The sequence below is a fragment of the Coregonus lavaretus genome (assembly GCF_964263955.1).
Source record: "Coregonus lavaretus genome assembly, chromosome: 28".
In the NCBI taxonomy this organism is placed as follows: Eukaryota; Metazoa; Chordata; class Actinopteri; order Salmoniformes; family Salmonidae; genus Coregonus; species Coregonus lavaretus.
Window position 1 is genome coordinate 19837326 of NC_140015.1, and position 23749 is coordinate 19861074.

Consider the following 23749-nt stretch of genomic DNA (forward strand, 5'->3'; position numbering starts at 1 on the left):
TCTTGTTAACAAACTATAGTTTTGGCAAGTCGGACAGGACATCAACTTTGTGCATGACACAAGTTTTCCAACAATTGTTTACAGTAAAATTATTTCACTTATAATTCACTGTATCACAATTCCAGTGGGTCAGAAGTTTACATACACTAAGTTGACTGTGCCTTTAAACAGCTTGGAAAATTCCAGAAAATTATGTCATGGCTTCAGAAGCTTCTGATAGGCTAATTGACATCATTTGAGTCAATTGAAGGTGTACCTGTGGATGTATTTCAAGACCTACAGTGAGGGAAAAAAGTATTTGATCCCCTGCTGATTTTGTACGTTTGCCCACTGACAAAAACATGATCAGTCTATAATTTTAATGGTAGGTTTATTTGAACAGTGAGAGACAGAAAAACAACAAACAAATCCAGAAAAACGCATGTCAAAAATTTATGAATTGATTTGCATTTTAATGAGGGAAATAAGTATTTGACCCCTCTGCAAAACGTGACTTAGTACTTGGTGGCAAAACCCTTGTTGGCAATCACAGAGGTCAGACGTTTCTTGTAGTTGGCCACCAGGTTTGTACACATCTCAGGAGGGATTTTGTCCCACTCCTCTTTGCAGATCTTCTCCAAGTCATTAAGGTTTCGAGGCTGACGTTTGGCAACTCAAACCTTCAGCTCCCTCCACAGATTTTCTATGGGATTAAAGTCTGGAGACTGGCTAGGCCACTCCAGGACCTTAATGTGCTTCTTCTTGAGCCACTCCTTTGATGCCTTGGCCGTGTGTTTTGGGTCATTGTCATGCTGGAATACCCATCCACGACCCATTTTCAATGCCCTGGCTGAGGGAAGGAGGTTCTCACCCAAGATCTTTACGGTACATGGCCCCGTCCTTCGTCCCTTAGCAGAAAAACACCCCCAAAGCCTAATGTTTCGACCTCCATGTTTGACGGTGGGGATGGTGTTCTTGGGGTCATAGGCAGCATTCCTCCTCCTCCAAACACGGCGAGCTTGATTTTGGTCTCATCTGACCACAACACTTTCACCCAGTTCTCCTCTGAATCATTCAGATGTTCATTGGCAAACTTCAGACGGCCCTGTATATGTGCTTTCTTGAGCAGGAGGACCTTGCGGGTGCTGCAGGATTTCAGTCCTTCACGGCGTAGTGTGTTACCAATTGTTTTCTTGGTGACTATGGTCCCAGCTGCCTTGAGATCATTGACAAGATCCGCCCGTGTAGTTCTGGGCTGATTCCTCACCATTCTCATGATCATTGCAACTCCACGAGGTGAGATCTTGCATGGAGCCCCAGGCCGAGGGAGATTGACAGTTATTTTGTGTTTCTTCCATTTGCGAATAATCGCACCAACTGTTGTCACCTTCTCACCAAGCTGCTTGGCGATGGTCTTGTAGCCCCTTCCAGCCTTGTGTAGGTCTACAATCTTGTCCCTGACATCCTTGGAGAGCTCTTTGGTCTTGGCCATGGTGGAATGCAAATCAATTTATAACATTTTTGACATGTGTTTTTCTGGATTTTTTTGTTGTTATTCTGTCTCTCACTGTTCAAATAAACCTACCATAAAAATTATAGACTGATCATTTCTTTGTCAGTGGGCAAATGTACAAAATCAGCAGGGGATCAAATACTTTTTTCCCTCACTGTACCTTCAAACTCAGTGCCTCTTTGCTTGACATCATGGGAAAATTAAAAGAAATCAGCCAAAAAAGATTGTAGACTTACGCAAGTCTGGTTCATCCTTCGGAGCAATTTCCAAACACCTGAAGGTACCACGTTCATCTGTACAAACAATAGTACGCAAGTATAAACACCATGGGACCACACAGCCGTCATACCGCTCAGGAAGGAGACACATTTTGTCTCCTAGAGATGAACATACTGTGGTGCGAAAAGTGCAAATCAATTCCAGAACAACAGCAAAGGACCTTGTGAAGATGCTGGAGGATACAGGTACAAAGGTATCTATATCCACAGTAAAACGAGTCCTTTAGCGACATAACCTGAAAGGCCGCTCAGCAAAGAAGAAGCCACTGCTCCAAAACCACCATAAAAAAAGCCAGAATACTGTATGCAATTGCACATGGGGACAACGATCGTACTTTTTGGAGAAATGTCCTCTGGTCTGATGAAACAAAAATAGAACTGTTTGGCCATAATGACCATTGTTATGTTTGGAGGAAAAAGGGGATGGCTTGCAAGCCAAAGAACACCATCCCAACCGTGAAGCACGGGGTGGCAGCATCATGCTGTGGGGGTGCTTTGCTGCAGGAGGGACTGGTGCACTTCACAAAATAGATGGCATCATGAGGAAGGAAAATGATGTGGATATATTGAAGCAACATCTCAAGACATCAGTCAGGAAGTTAAAGCTTGGTCGCAAATGGGTCTTCCAAATGGACAATGACCCCAAGCATACTTCCAAAGCTGTGGCAAAATGGCTTAAGGACAAAAAAGTGAAGGTATTGGAGTGGCCATCACAAAGCCCTGACCTCAATCCTATAGAAAATGTGTGGGCAGAACTGAAAAAGCGTGTGCGAGCAAGGAGGCCTACAAACCTGACTCAGTTACACCAGCTCTGTCAGCAGGAATGGGCCAAAATTCACCCAACTTATTTTGGGAAGCTTGTGGAAGGCTACCTGAAACGTTTTACCCAAGTTAAACACTTTAAAGGCAATGCTACCAAATACTAATTGAGTGTATGTAAACTTCTGACCCACTGGGAATGTGATGAAAGAAATAAAAGCTGAAATAAATAATTCTCTATACTATTATTCTGACATTTAAAAGTGGTGATCCTAACTGACCTAAGGCAGGGTAATTTTACTAGGATTAAATGTCAGGAATTGTGAAAAACTGAGTTTAAATGTATTTGGCTAAAGTGTATGTAAACTTCCGACTTCAACTGTACATATGAGATGAGTAGTGCAAGATATGTAAACATTATTAAAGTGACTGGTGTTCCATTTCTTAAAGTGGCCAGTGATTTCAATAGGCATCAGCAGCCTCTAATGTGCTAGTGATGGCTATTTAACAGTCTGATGGCCTTGAGATAGAAGCTGTTTTTCATTCTCTCGGTCCCAGCTTTGATGCACCTGTACTGACCTCGCCTTCTGAATGATAATGGGGTGAACAGGCAGTGGCTCGGGTGGTTGATGTCCTTGATGATATTTTTGGCCTTCTTGTGACATCGGGTGCTGTAGGTGTCCTGGAGGGCGGGTAGTTTGCCCCCGGTAATGCGTTCTGCAGACCACACCACCCTCTGGAGAGCCCTGCGGTTGCGGGCGGTGCAGTTGCCGTACCAGGCAGTGATACAGCCCGACAGGATGCTCTCAATTGTGCATCTGTAAAAGTTTGTGAGGGTTTTAGGTGCCAAGCCACATTTATTCAGCCTCCTGAGGTTGAAGAGGCTCTGTTGCGCCTTCTTCACCACACTGTCTGCGTGGGTGGACCATTTCAGTTTGTCAGTGATGTGTACGCTAAGGATCTTGAAGCTTTTCACCTTCTCCACTGCGGTCCCGTCGATGTGGATAGGGGGGGTGCACCCTTTGCTGTTTACTGAAGTCCACAATCATCTCCTTTGTTTTGTTGACGTTGAATGAGAGGTTATATTCCTGGTACCACACTCCCAGAGCCCTCACCTCCTCCCTGTAGGCTGTCTCGTCATTGTTGGTAATCAAGCCTACTACTGTTGTGTCGTCTGCAAACTTGATGATTGAGTTGGAGGCGTGCTTGGCCACGCAGTCATGGGTGAACAGGGAGTACAGGAGGGGGCTGAGCACGCACCCTTGTGGGGCCCCAGTGTTGAGGATCAGCGAAGTGGAGATGTTGTTTCCTACCTTCACCACCTGGGGGGCGGCCCGTCAGGAAGTACCATGGTGTTGAATGCTGAGCTATAGTCAATGAACAGCATTCTTACATTGGTATTCCTATTGTCCAGATGGGATAGGGCAGTGTGCAGTGTGATGGCGATTGCATCGTCGGTGGATCTATTGGGGGGGTAAGCAAATTGAAGTGGGTCTAGAGTGACAGGTAAGGTATAGGTGATATGATCCTTGACTAGTCTCTCAAAGCACTTTATGATGACAGAGGTGAGTGCTACGGGGCGATAGTCATTTAGTTCAGTTACCTTTGCTTTCTTGGGTACAGGAACAATGGTGGCCATATTGAAGCATGTGGGGACAGCAGACTGGGAAAGGGAGAGATTGAATATGTCCATAAAAACACCAGCCAACTGGTCTGTGCATGCTCTGAGGACGTGGCTAGGGATGTCGTCTGGGCCGGCAGCCCTGCGGGGGTTAACATGCTTAAATGTCTTACTCACTTCGGCCACGGAGAAGGAGAGGCCATAGTCCTTGGTAGTGGGCCGCGTCAGTGGCACTGTGTTATCCTCAAAGAGGGCGAAGAAGGTGTTTAGCTTGTCTGGAAGCGAGACGTCGGTGTCGGCGATGTGGCTGGTTTTCCTTTTGTAGTCAGTGATCGTCTGTAGACCCTGCCACATACGTCTCGTGTCTGAGCCGTTGAACTGTGACTCCACTTTTTCTCTATACTGATGTTTTGCCAGTTTAGTTGCCTTGCGGAGTGAGTAGCTACACTGTTTGTATTCTGCCATATTCCCAGTCACCTTGCCATGGTTAAACGCGGTGGTTCGCGCTTTCAGTTTTGCGCGAATGCTGCCATCTATCCACGGTTTCTGGTTAGGCTAGGTTTTAGTGGGAGTGTTTATATGAGCAGAGGACCTCTAAGTGCTCCCCATTCCACCCTGAGGTGAATCAGCAGGTCAACCACGAGTAACTCAACAATGACTCACTCACCTTCATTAATACAGCATTACCACTGGGAGGCTGATAGGCATTAGCCACATTAGCTAACACACAGTGCTCTCTGTATAGTATCTGACCCTACAGCATAAAGCAACACTACCACTGGGGGTAACCCCTCTGGGCAAGCATAAAGCAATGCAAGACTGTTTTTACTTGTATTTGTAGTTGTGCATGGCCTGTATACAAACAATTATCATAATTGTGTTACAATTTTTTCTTTTTATTATTGTTTTTAAAATCTGCATCGTGAGGAAGGGCTTGTAAGCATGTGACAAATAACATTTTATTTGATTTAATCATAGCCATTGTAGTCAATGGTAAAATATAAAAGGGGACTATTTTGTGGAGGCTAGGGCTGTACTAATGGTAGTTGCCCAGCTCTATAGCCCCAGCCCCAGCCCCAGCCCCCTGCTCCCCCCTCACTACCCCTCCTCCAGTGCATTGCTGTTCTGGCTCGGTGGGGTTGTCAGAGTGGGGATGAGATATGGCTACGGCATTGTGGAAATGAGGAATCTGGCCATTATTAGGCCGTTATGGTTTACAGCACATTGGATGTCGGTCCCATGGGTATCCTCTCCTCCCCTCCCCTCCCCTCCCCTCCCCTGCCCGGTGAGAACATAGCCGAGCTGCCTTACTGACTGATCAATACAGACAGAAGAGGAAGGGGGAGGAGAGGAGGGAGGGATAGAGGGGGGTAAGGAGAGAGGGAGGTGGAGGGGTCCGGGTTTTCTCACTGTGGGAGGTGTGGGATGTGGATGTGTGGTTACTATGGTAATCCTGCCTCCACGCTGCACACTGAGACACAAAAAGACAGACACAACATGGGTGGACTTTATGGGATGTACACATACATTTACACATGCATGCACTTTGCACAAACATGTGAACGTATGTGAATACGTAAGCACCTCCGGTATCTCTGGTTTTACTGCCTATAACACCTGCATACTGACCAGTTTGAATTATTTAGGTGATTGATTTTGTGAGAGTCTTACATTTGATGGGCATCCATGCAATATAAATAATGTGATGATCCTGCAGTATTGGGCAGTCAGTCTGAGGGGCAGTCAGAGAACTGAACTAGCAGTACAAATCCAGTGGTTTTGATTTAATTGCAAAAATTACTGCATATTTCCTTTAACAATGTAATGGCGTAACACATTTCCTACGTGGACAACCGCCATTCAGGCAGATCCGTCTGCAGAAAGACGGGAAAATGTGACACATGTGCATGCCTAAGCATACACACATACAGTGGGGGAAAAAAGTATTTAGTCAGCCACCACTTGTGCAAGTTCTCCCACTTAAAAAGATGAGAGAGGCATGTAATTTTCATCATAGGTACACGTCAACTATGACAGACAAAATGAGGAAAAAAAATCCAGAAAATCACATTGTAGGATTTTAAATAAATGTATTTGCAAATTATGGTGGAAAATAAGTATTTGGTCAATAACAAAAGTTTCTCAATACTTTGTTATATACCCTTTGTTGGCAATGACACAGGTCAAACGTTTTCTGTAAGTCTTCACAAGGTTTTCACACGCTGTTGCTGGTATTTTGGCCCATTCCTCCATGCAGATCTCCTCTAGAGCAGTGATGTTTTGGGGCTGTAGCTGGGCAACACAGACTTTCAACTCCCTCCAAAGATTTTCTATGGGGTTGAGATCTGGAGACTGGCTAGGCCACTCCAGGACCTTGAAATGCTTCTTACGAAGCCACTCCTTCGTTGCCCGGGCGGTGTGTTTGGGATCATTGTCATGCTGAAAGACCCAGCCACGTTTCATCTTCAATGCCCTTGCTGATGGAAGGAGGTTTTCACTCAAAATCTCACGATACATGGCCCCATTCATTCTTTCCTTTACACGGATCAGTCGTCCTGGTCCCTTTGCAGAAAAACAGCCCCAAAGCATGATGTTTCCACCCCCATGCTTCACAGTAGGTATGGTGTTCTTTGGAAGCAACTCAGCATTCTTTGTCCTCCAAACACGACGAGTTGAGTTTTTACCAAAAAGTTCTAGTTTGGTTTCATCTGACCATATGACATTCTCCCAATACTCTTCTGGATCATCCAAATGGACTCTAGCAAACTTCAGACGGGCCTGGACATGTACTGGCTTAAGCAGGGGGACACTCAGGATTTGAGTCCCTGGCGGCGTAGTGTGTTACTGATGGTAGGCTTTGTTACTTTGGTCCCAGCTCTCTGCAGGTCATTCACTAGGTCCCCCTGTGTGGTTCTGGGATTTTTGCTCACCGTTCTTGTGATCATTTTGACCCCACGGGGTGAGATCTTGCGTGGAGCCCCAGATCGAGGGAGATTATCAGTGGTCTTGTATGTCTTCCATTTCCTAATAATTGCTCCTACAGTTGATTTCTTCAAACCAAGCTGCTTACCTATTGCAGATTCAGTCTTCCCAGCCTGGTGCAGGTCTACAATTTTGTTTCTGGTGTCCTTTGACAGCTCTTTGGTCTTGGCCATAGTGGAGTTTGGAGTGTGACTGTTTGAGGTTGTGGACAGGTGTCTTTTATACTGATAACAAATTCAAACAGGTGCCATTAATACAGGTAACGAGTGGAGGACAGAGGAGCCTCTTAAAGAATAAGTTACAGGTCTGTGAGAGCCAGAAATCTTGCTTGTTTGTAGGTGACCAAATACTTATTTTCCACCATAATTTGCAAATAAATTCATTAAAAATCCTACAATGTGATTTTCTGGATTTTTTTTTCTCAATTTGTCTGTCATAGTTGACGTGTACCTATGATGAAAAGTACAGGCCTCTCTCATCTTTTTAAGTGGGAGAACTTGCACAATTGGTGGCTGACTAAATACTTTTTTTCCCCACTGTATGTGCACACATACATTGCCAATCCAAGGCTCCAGCTGTGGTCCATAGGGGCAACTCATTCATCAGACACACAACAATAGGCTACAGGTGTAGGATCTTCATTTGATCACTCTTGTTGCTGAGAATCTTCCTGCACCACAGGAAATGCAGATGAGATTTGTGATTTACATATATTCACTGAAAACCCACACTTGGTCTGCTGTCTAGACAGCCTCATACAAGGCCAACAGTATGAGGCTATTTAGACAGCAGACCAAGGCCAACAGTATGAGGCTGTTTAGACAGCAGACCAAGCACAGGAATGTACAGATGTAGGATTTTAATTTTACCTTGGTCTGCTCTGCTCGGCTCACTGAGAAACAAAACAATGAGCACTTAGGTAACACTGATGTGAGAGGAGAGCGTGCTCAGGGCGACACAAGGTGTGATACAATGTTCAGTCAGCCGGGCAAATGCCTGACTGACCTATCTTAACCTAATGCAAATGTCTGCTAGAGTGGCCTCCATTCTTGCGCTCCTGGAGTGCTGTAGCTGTACTGTAGTCTATGCTCTGTGTTGGGCTGCTTCAGGTTTGTGTCATAAATATGGACGGAATGGATACAGTGAGTGGGCTGGCCAGGCAAATGACAGGGACTAGGTGAGATGATTTGATTTGATGCCGATTAGAAACTAAAATCTTTTGATTTGTTTTAAGCGCTTCAGTTATTTTTACAGGATCTGATGGAGCCTCTTGTTCATGTGAGAGAGACTGCAGAAAAGCCTTCAGGCATGGGGGAAATGATGCATGTTATTGTGAACACACCAGATGGGGTCCCAAAGCAGAGTACACTGAGGTATAGGGTGTTAATGAGATGTAAATGTAGGTAGCGCAGGCCTCATTTTAATAGATGATGCTGCAAGGTTACGCAGATTGGAGCAGGCTGGCATCCCAAAATGACAGGTAGAAAACCTGCATGCCAAAAAATTCCCATTTGTCAGATTTGGCTGGGGAACAAAACCTCATTATAAGGACAAGAAGTGCACCTCCTACAGAGCTGATTATTAATCACTGTCTCATGTGTACACTATCAAAGGAGTACACCCATAATGACTCCATTCTGCCTCAGGTGATAGACCATGCAGTCAGCCAAACTGTCACGATCGTCGTATGGAGTAGACCAAGGCGCAGCGTGTTGAGCGAACATACTTTATTTAATTAAAGTGCACACACGATACAAAACAACTAACACGATAACGTGACAGCCAACGGTCAAACACAAACCTAACTAGAACAAGATCCCACAAACACAAAGGGAAAACAGACAGTTTAAATATGGCTCCCAATCAGAGACAACCAACGACAGCTGACACTCGTTGCCTCTGATTGGGAGCCACTCAGGCCAACATAGAAATACACAAACCAGAACTCCCAACATAGAAATACACCACATAGAATGACCACACCCTGGCTCAACATATAGAGTCCCAGAGCCCGGGTGTGACACAAACAGACAATATTAGTGGATTAGATGGTTTCCCTCTCCTGAATTATCAAGTAATAATCAATGGGTTTTCAATGGTGTAAATATTTAAATTTGTATAGGTATGCTTATACATATTGAGGCCTTTTCCAGGCATGACAATAACGTTTACAAGATAGTGCATACCATGGAAGTGTCCCTAACATGTCTACTGTGTGGTATCTGGCCCATACTGTATCTGGTATCTGGCCATAGGCTGCACGTTGTTGTCTTAACTTAACCGACCCCCATGAAAACTGATGAGATAACCAAGAACAGTCGCCCTCAAGTTAACATTCCACTTTTGTAAGGAAACACTACCTATCCTGGCAGCAAGACATATTCTAAAACTGTTTTTAGAAAATAAAATGCTAAGTCTATTGCTGTAGTTAACCGGCTCGAGCATTCTTCTGGAGCATGCTATTCTTCTTCCCTGGACCTTCCCTGGAACGAGAGGCGCGCTGAAGTGTTCATTATGAAGCGGGCTACTCTAGCCTCCTATTACGTCTCACTGAACTTTGTGGTCACTCCCAAAAACGAATTCGTGTTTTCCTACAAGCTTCCCAGCAGTTTTCATGCCAAACGTTACACATCGTAGAAGTGGAAAATACAGTCAAATCAGAATGAAGAGTTGATAACTTCCTATCTGAGCCTTGAACCATATCTTTCTGTGCGCTTGTTCTACATTCCAACTGCGAGTGAAAGTTACATCATATTACGCAAGGTAAGGCTATTTACCTATTTGTTCAAATGCTTTACAAGTAATTTCAATTGTATGGAAATTATTGTAGTTCATCATCTCTTTTAAAAGTCCATTCTGCGGGTCAACTTCTAATTATCATATCCCATGAAGTTGTACCACGTGGATCCCATTTTGCATTATTATTCAACATTGAGGTTGTGCCACAGATCTTTTAAAAAAAAAGTGTTTTGTTTTGCAACATTGTAACTGGGCTGCTTCAATATAATTACAACTTTTTATGAATATCATGTGAAATTAATCTGTTCAACTTTCATTGTAGTCCTGTTCAAAGTGTAAAAAACAAGTACCTGGCACCATTTCACAATAGACTGCCTGTTGTTAAATAATAAATTGTCCTGTTTAGGCATTCCTGAACTGAAGAACTTTGTCAGGAGTTTTCAATGTCTGAGCCACTTAGCTTTGTATGAAAAAACTCCCTCGCTCTATTGGCAAAGCTTAAGACACAAATCCCTGCTTTTGGTATAGGAGAGATGAATGTGCCTTGGTGCACTATAATATAATGTGTGCATTTAAAATAGCTGCTTTTGTGGCCCACTCAATACTGATAAACAACTTTCAGTCATAGACAACTGACACATCTCTAACAGTGAACGCTTCATTAACTAACCTACTCCATGGCAACAAAGATCCCCTAAAATGGCTTAAATGCTTAAGGAGACATATTGCTTAGGGATTCTCAGCCAGGGCACAATAATCAAATGTAGTCTCATTGGAATTAAGTGCTACTACATTCCAGCCACACCGCACCATCCCAACACCACCACTCTAGGTCTTGGTTTCTATGCTGCAGTACATTACTCTGTGACGTCTTCTGCAACAGAGCTGAAACACATACAGTGGGGAGAACAAGTATTTGATACACTGCCGATTTTGCAGGTTTTCCTACTTACAAAGCATGTAGAGGTCTGTAATTTTTTATCATAGGTACACTTCAACTGTGAGAGACGGAATCTAAAAGAAAAATCCAGAAAATCACATTGTATGATTTTTAAGTAATTAATTTGGCATTTTATTGTATGGCATAAGTATTTGATACATCAGAAAAGCAGAACTTAATATTGGTACAGAAACCTTTGTTTGCAATTACAGAGATCATACGTTTCCTGTAGGTCTTGACCAGGTTTGCACACACTGCAGCAGGGATTTTGGCCCACTCCTCCATACAGACCTTCTCCAGATCCTTCAGGTTTCGGGGCTGTCGCTGGGCAATACGGACTTTCAGCTCCCTCCAAAGATTTTCTATTGGGTTCAGGTCTGGAGACTGGCTAGGCCACTCCAGGACCTTGAGATGCTTCTTACAGAGCCACTCCTTAGTTGCCCTGGCTGTGTGTTTTGGGTCGTTGTCATGCTGGAAGACCCAGCCACGACCCATCTTCAATGCTCTTACTGAGGGAAGGAGGTTGTTGGCCAAGATCTCACGATACATGGCCCCATCCATCCTCCCCTCAATACGGTGCAGTTGTCCTGTCCCCTTTGCAGAAAAGCATCCCCAAAGAATGATGTTTCCACCTCCATGCTTCACGGTTGGGATGGTGTTCTTGGGGTTGTACTCATCCTTCTTCTTCCTCCAAACACGGCGAGTGGAGTTTAGACCAAAAAGCTCTATTTTTGTCTCATCAGACCACATGACCTTCTTCCATTCCTCCTCTGGATCATCCAGATGGTCATTGGCAAACTTCAGACGGGCCTGGACATGCGCTGGCTTGAGCGGGGGGACCTTGCGTGCGCTGCAGGATTTTAATCCATGACGGCGTAGTGTGTTACTAATGGTTTTCTTTGAGACTGTGGTCCCAGCTCTCTTCAGGTCATTGACCAGGTCCTGCCGTGTAGTTCTGGGCTGATCCCTCACCTTCCTCATGATCATTTGTCACGATCGCTGGAGGAAGTGGACCAATGCGCAGCGTGATGAGTGAACATACTTATTTATTAGAGAACAAAACAACAAAACAATAACGTGACGTCCTTGGTTACAAACACTAACCATACACGGAACAAGATCCCACAAACACTGTGGCCAAACAGGCTGCCTAAGTATGATTCCCAATCAGAGACAACAAGCAACAGCTGATACACGTTGCCTCTGATTGAGAACCACACCGGCCAACATAGAAACAAAACACATAGAAACAACACACCCTGGCTCAACATAACAGAGTCCCAGAGCCAGGGCGTGACAGTACCCCCCCCCCCCCCCCCCAAAGGCGCGGACTGCAACCGCGCCAAACATAAACCGAACAGGGAAGGGCCGGGTGGGCATTCCTCATCGGAGGCGGTTCCGGCTCCGGGCTTGACCACCACCCTCCGTAGCTCCCCTGGTCCGGTCTGGCCCCGCTGGCTGGAGCTGGACTGGACATCGGTGGAGCGGATTGCTTAGGCTCCGATGTGGAGCAGCTGACCGGTACCTGACCAGGCACCGGTGACCCAGGCACGGGCTGTGCCGGACTGACGACGCGCACCACAGGCTTGGTGCGGGGAGCAGCAACGGGCCGGACCGGGCTGACGACGCGCACCACAGCCTTGGTGCGGGGAGCAGGGACGGGCCGAACCGGGCTGACGAAGCGCACCACAGGCTTGGTGCGGGGAGCAGGGACGGGCCGAACCGGGCTGACAAAGCGCACCACAGGCTTGGTGCGGGGAGCAGGAACGGGCCGGACCGGGCTGACGAAGCGCACCACAGGCTTGGTGCGGGGAGCAGGAACAGGCCGGACCGGGCTGACGATGCGCACCACAGGCTTGGTGCGGGGAGCAGGATCGGGCCGGACCGGGCTGACGATGCGCACCACAGGCTTGGTGCGAGGGGCAGGAACATGCCGGACCGTGCTGGCGACGCGCACCACAGGCTCGGTGCGAGGGACAGGAACAAGCCGGACCGTACTGGGGACACACACCACTGGCCCTACGCGGGGATCAGGAACGGGCCGGACCGGACTGGCAACACACCCCAGTACCTCTCGCCGTGCCTCTACATTCTCCTTCCCCCTGGTGACCAGTGACTCCCTTAACCTGGCGGCCTCCTTTGCCAACCCGCTGAACCACTCTATCCCGGCCTCCTGCTGCCCCGTCGTCCACGGCGTGAGCCCCCCCCTAAAAACTTTCTGGGCGTCTCTCCTCCCCGTGGGCCAGGCCTCCATGGCTCTCGCCAGACTCTCGCTCCTCTGCTCCCAAGTCCAGCCTCTCTCCTCCTCACGCTGCTTGACCCAGTCGAGGTTGATATTCATTAGAGTCCTCTCTGGCGTTGGCTCCTGGACACGCTGCTTGGTCCAGTTATGGTGGGATCTTCTGTCACGATCGCTGGAGGAAGTGGACCAATGCGCAGAGTGATGAGTGAACATACTTATTTATTAGAGAACAAAACAACAAAACGATAACGTGACGTCTTTAGTTACAAACACTAACCATACACGGAACAAGATCCCACAAACACTGTGGCCAAACAGGCTGCCTAAGTATGGTTCCCAATCAGAGACAACAAGCAACAGCTGATACACGTTGCCTCTGATTGAGAACCACACCGGCCAACATAGAAACAAAACACATAGAAACAACACACCCTGGCTCAACATAACAGAGTCCCAGAGCCAGGGCGTGACATCATTGATGCCCCACGAGGTGAGATCTTGCATGGAGCCCCAGACCGAGGGTGATTGACCGTCATCTTGAACTTCTTCCATTTTCTAATAATTGCGCCAACAGTTGTTGCCTTCTCACCAAGCTGCTTGCCTATTGTCCTGTAGCCCATCCCAGCCTTGTGCAGGTCTACAATTTTATCCCTGATGTCCTTACACAGCTCTCTGGTCTTGGCCATTGTGGAGAGGTTGGAGTCTGTTTGATTGAGTGTGTGGACAGGTGTCTTTTATACAGGTAACGAGTTCAAACAGGTGCAGTTAATACAGGTAATGAGTAGAGAACAGGAGGGCTTCTTAAAGAAAAACTAACAGGTCTGTGAGAGCCGGAATTCTTACTGGTTGGTAGGTGATCAAATACTTCTGTCATGCAATAAAATGCAAATTCATTACTTAAAAATCATACAATGTGATTTTCTGGATTTTTGTTTTAGATTCCGTCTCTCACAGTTGAAGTGTACCTATGATAAAAATTACAGACCTCTACATGCTTTGTAAGTAGGAAAACCTGCAACATCGGCAGTGTATCAAATACTTGTTCTCCCCACTGTATCAGCATCAAGCTGAGGAGCTTCATAGAAGATGACTAGTCTAGAATTGACACAGGCTCCACCTACCAAATATAGAGCTTGTTGTCAGGCAAAACATCACTCATTACCATAATGATAGTCATGTGAATAATGATATTCATGTGAATATGAATATCAAAGCAATGTCTTTTAATTAATGAGTAAATGGATAATGATCATAAAAACATTAGCAGTGATTAGGGCACTAATGCTCATATTGATTTCACATCATCAGAGTGGTAGTGTTTGTGCTAGGGTGGACAGCGTTTGAAGCCATCGCTCTGCTCTCTGTAAGAGAGGGAAATATGCAGCTAGTGGAGTGTCTGCCAGTGTTATGAGCATCCAGATTGGGCCTGAGGCGGGTGAGACTCACTTAAAGACACCCACATGCTCCAGCAAAGTGCTTCATTAGGTAGAACACGAAGGGAGGAACACCGGGGGAGGGGCGAAGAGGGAGATGAAGGGATGGTTCTCGTGGCTTCATCTGGTCAGAATCTTGAACTACATTACGCTCCTGTGGTGTCAGGCCTTTACAACCGGTTCAAAGCCTGACTTATTGTCAATGTGTAAAATCTCAACCGCAAAGGTCAAACCAGCCACTAAAATTCCTGTTTTAAGCCTGCGAGAAACAATATGAAACAATTATTTACCAAAAGGTTGTGCCCCCTTTAAACATTGAGTATTGGTTGTTTGGTTGGAACTAATCTCTCGTGGACAGACTACGTAAACATAACCAAATTATGTGAGATTTTAGTTTTGGGTTAACTGAGATTAGGTTGGAACTAGGGCTTTGCACCTGTCCAGAGCCACTGATTTTCAGTGGTGAGGTGCTGCGCTTGTAAAGGCAGATGAATTTCGCTCTCTTGAATATTTAATGTTTCACATCAGGTAAGAGACTTACTTCAGAAGCTCTTGGTACATGGCTAACTTATTGTCAGTCATCTCAAAGAGAAGCAGCGCTGTTTTCTGAAAACATGGCTGAGTGGTTCATGTTCTTCTGAGCCATTACAGTTAAATGTCAGAGCTTCAGTCACGGGAGGGAAAATGGATTCCAGAGAGAGGAACATTAACCATGCAGTTTGATACTGAATATCTACTGCTCCATAACCTTAGGCAGTTCTGGTCTTGAACAGATGTTCTGCGATATGGAGGAATTAGCTTACTGTGCAAAATACTTTTGTACTGTAGTTTTTATGATTGTTACTGTAGATTGAATGGATGTGGAAATGTACAGTACTGTTCCTTAGATGAGACAAAACTAAAATCCTGCCCGTGGATTTGGAAATCGAGCTTCAACTCAATTAACACCTCTGAGCGCTGCTCTCCGTGATATCTCCTTGGTGATATCAGCAGCACAGTCTCTCACAAAATTAGATTGATGGAGAGCTTTGTGCTGTTTGCATTCAGCCATGCCCACTCTTCTTCTCCCCACCAAATCTCCATCTAGTCATCAGCTTAATGTAGCCTGTGGATACACAAGCTGACAGTTTGAGAAAACCCTGAGGATTCTGAGGTCCGGGAGGAGACAATGGGCTGTCACTCCAGAGTCGTGAATCAGCCTTACGCCTTGATGGAAAGACACCATTAGACACAAAACCTCGACGGATTTGTCTGACGAAGCTGGGCCTGTAAATGTGATTACAGACAAAGGAATATGGCCGCTGCGGCTAACACCGTCTTGCTTTCCCTTCTCTATTATTTATGGGGTTGCTCTGTCCCACAGCCCCCATTAGCTTCACATAAGGTGACCCACTTTTGAGGGGATGGATGCCACTCCCAGGGAAATAGCTGGTAGGGAACCATAAATCAACATTTATTGGACCATTTACCATCCAACTCTGACATGACTTGGGCTGTCCTATGTTGGGTGGTGTTCTGTTGAAAGGAACCTCTGCCTAAATGACACAGCTAAGCGTTATGGATTGGACAAAGTATTGTTACAATGACTATGTAACATCTAAGGACCTCGACTGCCACAAAATTCAAGAAGCAATACTTCAGATTTTGAAATTCGTATTTATACTGTACACAAATTCATTCAAAGTACTCACAAGAGATATGAGGTCTGATGTGTAGGATTTGGATTGACATTTGGAGGCTCTGGAGGCTCATCAGACAATGGCTGTTTATTCTGCCTCAATCTAATCTATTTTTAGTTTTTATTTAACCTTTATTTAACTAGGCAAGTCAAATAAGAAGAAAATGTTATTTAAAATGGCAGCCTAACAAGAGGCAAAAGGCCTCCTGTGGGGACGGGGGCTGAAATAAAAAAAACAAAAGTAGGACAACACACACATCATGACAAGAGACACCACAACACTACATAAAGATAGACCTAAGACAACAACACAACATGACAACACAGCATGGTAGCAACACAACATGACAACAACAAGGTAGCAACACAACATGGCAGCAGCACAACATGGTAGCAGCACAAACATGGTACAAACATTGTTAGTCACAGACAACAGCACAAAGGGCAAAAAGGTAGAGACAACAATACATCACGCGAAGCAGCCACAAGTGTCAGTAACAGTGTCCATGATTGAGTCTTTAAATGTAGAGATGGAGATAACATGGATCTAATTACCCTTCAATAAGACTATAGTTGGTCCCCTTTCCCTCCTCTAGTGCCGCCTCATAAATCATGAAATCAAATCAAATGTCACATGCATAAACAACAGGTGTAGATTAACAGTGAAATGCTTACTTACAGGTCCTTTTCCAACAATGCAGAGCAAAAAATATAAGCCTGGCAAGTGAGACTAAGTGCTTGATGAATGCTCATTCCCGTTATGGAACCATTAACTCATTAGACTTGCGCTGTACATTGACAAGGCCAATTTTTTTGTTAAAGTGCTTAAATTGTAACCTCTAGCAAGAGACATCGAGCTATTTCAGGAAGCTGCATTAGAATGGGCTGGAAACATCTCCTTTGCTAAAAATGGTTTGAAATGCCTTAGCCCCATTGCCATTCTTATGCTGAATTTGAATCAGTGAAAGTACTTGTCAAGTGAGGTGTAGAAGAAAAATACATGAATTGTGCATTGAATACCTCTGCCAAAGAGTAAGTTGAGTGTAAAGTACTTGTGACAGGCTGAACGCACTATTTTCCATAACGTTTACACATTTGAATGGACAATCTGTTTTTCATAATCCAAGCTACGTCAAGGAACCGGGGTTGACATCCTCACATGACAAAGCCATGCATACCTTAACGCTGAGGTTAACAACATGACCTCATCTCTGATCTGACTTGAAAAGACATCACTATACATATATTCCACATATCCGCCCAAATTATGTAATCGTCCCTCCCTAACGATGTAGTGGTGTTTAGGCAGAGGAGGGAGAGGCTGCAGTGTCGATGGCTAAAAACAACGTAGCTAGGGAACAACAACAGCTTATGTCTTCTGTTTTTTCTCTCCAGCTGGAGCAGGTTGCTGTGGAGGAGCACACAGTGTGATGAACTGGACACTACATGATTTATCAGATATGCGTGAGCCTTAGCCAGAATGAACAAGGATTAAGTGGAATATGATGTGCATAGATAGAATGAGATATGATTTACAGAAGTGCGTAGCGCAAATGCATAGTGCCAACTGTAAAGTTTGGTGGAGGAGAAATAATGATCTGGGGCTATTTTTCATGGTCCGGGCTAGACCCCTTAGTTCCAGGGAAATCTTAACGCTACAGCATACAATGACATTCTAGACGATTCTGTGCTTCCAACTTTGTGGCAACAGTTTGGGGAAGGCCCTTTCCTGTTTCAGCATGACAATGCCCCCGTGCACAAAGCGAGGTCCAAACAGAAATGGTTTGTCGAGATCGGTGTGGAAGAACTTGGCTGGCCTGCACAGCTCCAGGCATTCCATGCTTTTCTTAACTCTTGTTCTGAGCACCTGAGATTTACTATACAATCTGACACACATCAAATCAGTTTCCTTGATCTTCTGATTTTGTGTGAGGATAATGTTCTATTCACTGATCTTTACAGGAAACCTACTGATCGTAACAGTTTGTTGAGGGCTGATACTTGTCACCCGCTTCCCTTGAAAAACTGTTTGCCCTACAGCCAATTCTGTCGAATCAAAAGAATTTGCAAAAAACTATCAGATTTCGACAGAAATATGGCTGAGACGCAAAGACAATTCAGGGAGAGGGGGTACAAAAATGGTCAGATTAATACTGCCATTGAGAAAATTCAAAACAAATCGAGACCTGATCTCTTTCAAGGACAGTCTCGCAAAAAGAAACATTATTGCGTTCTAACTACATGCTATTCTAAGTGCTCCTAACAAATTAAGGGAATCGTTCACAAACATTGGCACATTCTAATGTGTTTTCGGACCCTCCCTTGGTTGTATTCTCACGGGGCAGAAATCTCAGAGATCAATTGGTAAACTCTGATTTACCACCCCTAAATATCCCTGCACAACGTCTATTTGCGCCTCTTCCGGATGGAAACTACAAGTGTAATGGCTGCGCTCAATGCAATAGCACTTACAAATGTAGATCCTTCAAACACCCACAAACAGGGAAACAGATCCCAATCAAAGGTGTTATTACGTGCTCCACTAAGGCGGTTATTTATCTTATAATCTGTCTTTGTGGTAAAATTTATGTGGGTAAAAAAAGCGCGAATTAAAAGTACGAATCTCGGAGCAACGTAGGTGCAAAAACCTGACATACCCAGTCGCTGCCCACTTTTTGGAAGCGAACCACTCGATTTCGTCCCTACGTTATATCTTCATCAAACATGTCACCCTCCCTAGGAGAGGGGTTGACCTCGACAACTTATTGTTAAAACGAGAGGCTGCCTGGATCTTTAATTTAAAGACCCTTGCTCCCTTCGGTCTCAACGTAGACTTTGATTTGAAGCCATTCTTGTGATTATTGTGATTTTGCTATTCATTGTAAATGTTTGTGGGCCTATGTAGCCAAGTTGTATCTATGACCGTATGCTATCTATTCATGTTTTTTATAGGTTCTGTTTATCTGTGAATTTACCAATGATATCAGGCAACACCCGGCCATGATTACAGACACCTGTGTGTGTCCTTTGACACTATTTAAACTAGTGACCCACAGTGTTTGTCATTATACCCTGATGAAGACAGCTTGTCTGTCGAAACGTTGGTTATTAGGTTATTAAATTATTGCATATGAGCTCCTAGAGTGTGCGGCTTTCCTTTCCTTTTTCATGGCATGCACAGAGCCCTGACCTCAACCCCATCAAACACCTTTGAGATTAATTGGAACGCCGACTGCGAGCCAGGCCTAATCACCCAACATCAGTGCCCGACCTCACTAATGCCCCGCAGCAATGTTCCAACATCTAGTGGAAAGCCTTCCCAGATGAGTGGAGGCTGTTATAGCAGCAAAGGGGGGGGGGGACCAACTCCATATTAATGCCCATGATTTTGGAATGAGATGTTCGACTAGCAGGTGTCCACATAATTTTGGTCATGTAGTGTATGCTGAGCCTGTTTCTATGCAGGAGGTGGAAATCCTACAGAGGGAATGACAGCAAGACATCATGTGACTTTACTAGATTAGGAGATTACATTGTGTACACTCTGCTCTCCACAGCCTTCTTACTGTCTCTATGTGTACAGTAAATGTGATCTCACTGCCTGGAATGTGTGAAGACGAGAAGTGAGCAGGCTTTTAAATTAACTTTGTAGTGATAGGGTCAGAGTTCAGTGCTGCTGTCAGCTGATCAAAACATAACCAGTCATAGCACTCAGTGAACTATTAACTAATGTTCGAGTACATAGGCGATCTGAGTGTCTATGGGACTGAATATCTGCAAAGGCTCATACTTAGGAGTGTGTGTATCTGTGTGACATTCATACAATATTTAAGTTAGGTTGCACAGGACATTCCCTTAATGTTGTTAGAATAAATATGTCAGTTTCTTACTGGTACCCCGTGGGAATCGAACCCACAACCCTGGCATTGCAAGTGCCATACTCTACCAACTGAGCCACACGGGACCCCTGCCTTAGCTAAAAAGTGTGACAAAGCTGTCATTTCAGTGTGACCTAGCTGTCATTTAAAGCAGCAGTAAATGAAAGGTGTAGTTATATTGCTCATTACTTTTATTGCTAGAGTGTTTATTACTGAATAAGGATTAGGCCTTTCAAATTTGATGTTGCCGGCCAGACAGTAATTGCTGGAATGCCGTAATGTTGATTGGTCATTGTGGATAGTTTCATTCTGATCATGGACTAGAACGGCTGAATCACTGAAAGTAAGGTAAGGATCGCTTTAACTGATTGTGCTATGGCTTTTCTCTCTATAGTGATGACAACTCTGCTATTAATGGAACTGTATAACGTGATGATAATAATAATAATAATATGCCATTTAGCAGACGCTTTTATCCAAAGCGACTTACAGTCATGCGTGCATACATTTTTGTGTATGGGTGGTCCCGGGGATCGAACCCACTACCTTGGCGTTACAAGCGCCGTGCTCTACCAGCTGAGCTACAGAGGACCATGTGGCAGAATACAGTAGTGTAGCAGTCTCTCCACAATGTAAAGGATGAGGTGTTGTGTGGGATAGGTAGAGGTAGAGAGAAGTCTATGTGAGCAGAGCAGGTTCAGCGTCTCGCAAAGTTAACCAGGCATGCTTATAGGCCACATTCTCCAGGCCAGAGCCATAGTTATTAAGTAATAGGCAGCCCAGAAAAGCATGTTTCCACGTCCCTGAATGCATATTTTTTAGACCGCCGAACTTGCAGGTCACAGGTTCACCAATTATTTTAAAAGCCCAGCTTTTTAACTATTTATGAGATGAGAACTTTTCCTGGGTCAACACTGTGTTATCTCGGCCCTCATTGTGCAGAATATTCCAGTCACACAATGTGCTGCTGTAACACTTCATGCAACCTAGAGCACATTGTTTCCGCCTGCAGCCAAGTGTGCATGTGTCCATGTGTATCCATATGTATGGACAGTATATGAGTGGAGGATGGGGGTGAGGTGCAAGTGTTGGCTGCATATGATCATTTTGTACCCTGGCAGAATCTCTAGAATAGATGATAATTGATGTGTTCCCATTAACTATAGCTAGCCTCAGTCACCTCCTCATGGTTGGAATAATGGCGCCGGAGGGGATGGCTGCCGATTTACTGGCTCCTAACCAACTGTGCTATTTAGTTTTTTTGCATTGTTTTAACTCATTTTGTATATAATGTTGCAGCTACCGTCTCTTATGACCGAAAATAGCTTCTGGACATCAGAACAGCGATTACTCACCTCGAACTGAAAGAACAAAAAATATTTAATGAGTCCAATGCAAAGGATATACTGCTTTGTCAAGACAAGGCCAAAATCCCTGTCATCAGCGTGAAGAAAAGACGGAGGAAAAGGGGGAGGAGGGCCTTGTAAGAATTTGCTGACGAGTAGGTAAACTACCACTACCCTCCGTATTATTGGCCAACGTGCAATCATTAGAAAACAAACTGGACGATCTACGATTAAGACTATCCTACCAACGGGACATTAAAAACTGTAATATCTTATGTTTCACGAGACGTGACTGAACGACGACACGGATAATATAGAGCTGGCTGGCTTCTCCGTGCATCAGCAGGACAGAGCAGCTACATCTGGTAAGACGACGAGGGGTTGTGTGTCTATTTGTCAATAACTGCTGGTGCGCGATATCTAATATTAAAGAAGTCTCGAGGTATTGCTCGCCTGACGTAGAATACCTCATGATAAGCTGTAGACCACACTATCTACCAAGAGAGTTCTCATCTATATTATTCGTAGCCGTCTATTTACCACCACAAACCGATGCTGGCACTAAGACCGAACTCAACGAGCTCTATAAGGTCATAAGCAAACAAGAAAATACTCATCCAGAAGCGGCGTTCCTAGTGGCCGGGGACTTTAATGCAGGCAAACTAAAATCTGTTTTACCTCATTTCTACCAGCATGTCACATGTGCAACCAGATGGAAAAAAACTCTAGACCACCTTTACTCCACACACAGAGACACATACAAAGCTCTCCCTCGCCCTCCATTTGGCAAATCTGACCATAATTATATCCTCCTGATTCCTGCTTACAAGCAAAAACTAAAGCAGGAAGTACCAGTTACTCGCTCAATACGGAAGCTACAGGACTGTTTTGCTAGAACAGACTGGAATATGTTCCGGGATTCATCCAATGGCATTGAGGAGTATACCACCTCAGTCACCGGCTTCATCAATAAGTGCAATGACGACGTCGTCCCCACAGTGACCGTACTTACATTTCCCAACCAGAAGCAATGGATTATAGGCAACATCCGCACCGAGCTAAAGGCTAGAGTTGCCGCTTTCAAGGAGCGGGACACTAATCCAGACGCTTATAAGAAATCCAGCTATGCCCTCAGATGAACCATCAAACAGGCAAAGCGTCAATACAGGACTAAGATTGAATCCTACTACACCAACTCTGACGCTCGTCGGATGTGGCAGGGCTTGAAAACAGTTACTGACTACAAAGGGAAACACAGCCGCAAGCTGTCCAGTGACATGAGCCTACCAGACGAGCTAAATGCCTTTTATGCTCACGTCGAGGCAAGCAACACTGAAGCATGCAGGAGAGCACCAGCTGTTCCAGACAACTGTGTGATCACGCTCTCCGTAGCCGATGTGAGCAAGACCTTTAAACAGGTCAACATTCACAATGCCGTGGGGCCAGACGGATTACCAGGACGTGTACTCAGAGCATGCACAGACAAACTGGCAAGTGTCTTCACTGACATTTTCAACCTCTCCCTGACCGAGTCTGTAATACCTACATGTTTCAAGCAGACCACCATAGTCCCTGTGCCCAATAAATCGAAGGAAACCTGCAAAATTACTACCGTCCCGTATTACTCACATCGGTAGCCATGATGGTCTTGGCTTACACCAACACCATCATGCCGGAAACCCTAGACCAACTCCAATTCACATACCACCCCAACAGATCCACAGATGATGCTATCTCAATCGCACTCCACACTGCCCTTTCCCACCTGGACAAAAGGAACACCTATGTGAGAACGTTCAACACCATAGTGCCCTCAAAGCTCATCACTAACTAAGGACCTTGGGACTAAACACATCCCTCTGCTACTGGATCCTGGACTTCCTGACGGGCCGCCCCCCAGATGGTAAGGGTAGGCAACAACACATCTGCCACACTGATCCTCAACACTGGGGCCCCTCAGCGGTGGGTGCTTAGTCCCCTCCTGTACTCCCTGTTCACCCACGACTGCGTGGCCAAGCACGACTCCAACACCATCATTACGTTTGCTGACGACACAACAGTGGTAGGCCTGATCACCGACAACGATGAAACAGCCTATAGGGAGGAGGTCAGAGATCTGGCAGTGTGGTGCCAGGACAACAACCTCTCCCTCAATGTGAGCAAGACAAAGGAGCTGATCGTGGACTATAGGAAGAGGGCTGAACATGCCCCCATTAACATTGACAGGGCTGAAGTGGAGCTGGTTGAGAGTTTCAAGTTCCTTGGTGTCCACATCATCAACGAACTGTCATGGTCCAAACACACCAAGACAACACCTTTTCCCCAACAGGAGACAGAAAATATTTGGCATGGGTCCCCAGA

The 23749-nt window shown here is 45.2% G+C and overlaps 1 protein-coding gene across 1 annotated transcript in view; it reads left to right on the plus strand.

Annotated features, from left to right (window-relative positions):
• Positions 1-9842: 9842 nt before the first annotated feature.
• LOC311104015 (uncharacterized protein) overlaps positions 9843-23749 on the plus strand; it is a 39163-nt gene continuing 25256 nt past the window's right edge. Inside the window, exon 1 of the mRNA XM_084145662.1 lies at positions 9843-9895. The gene's annotated coding sequence lies outside the window, so the exon portion shown is untranslated. The remainder of the gene's footprint in view (positions 9896-23749) is intronic.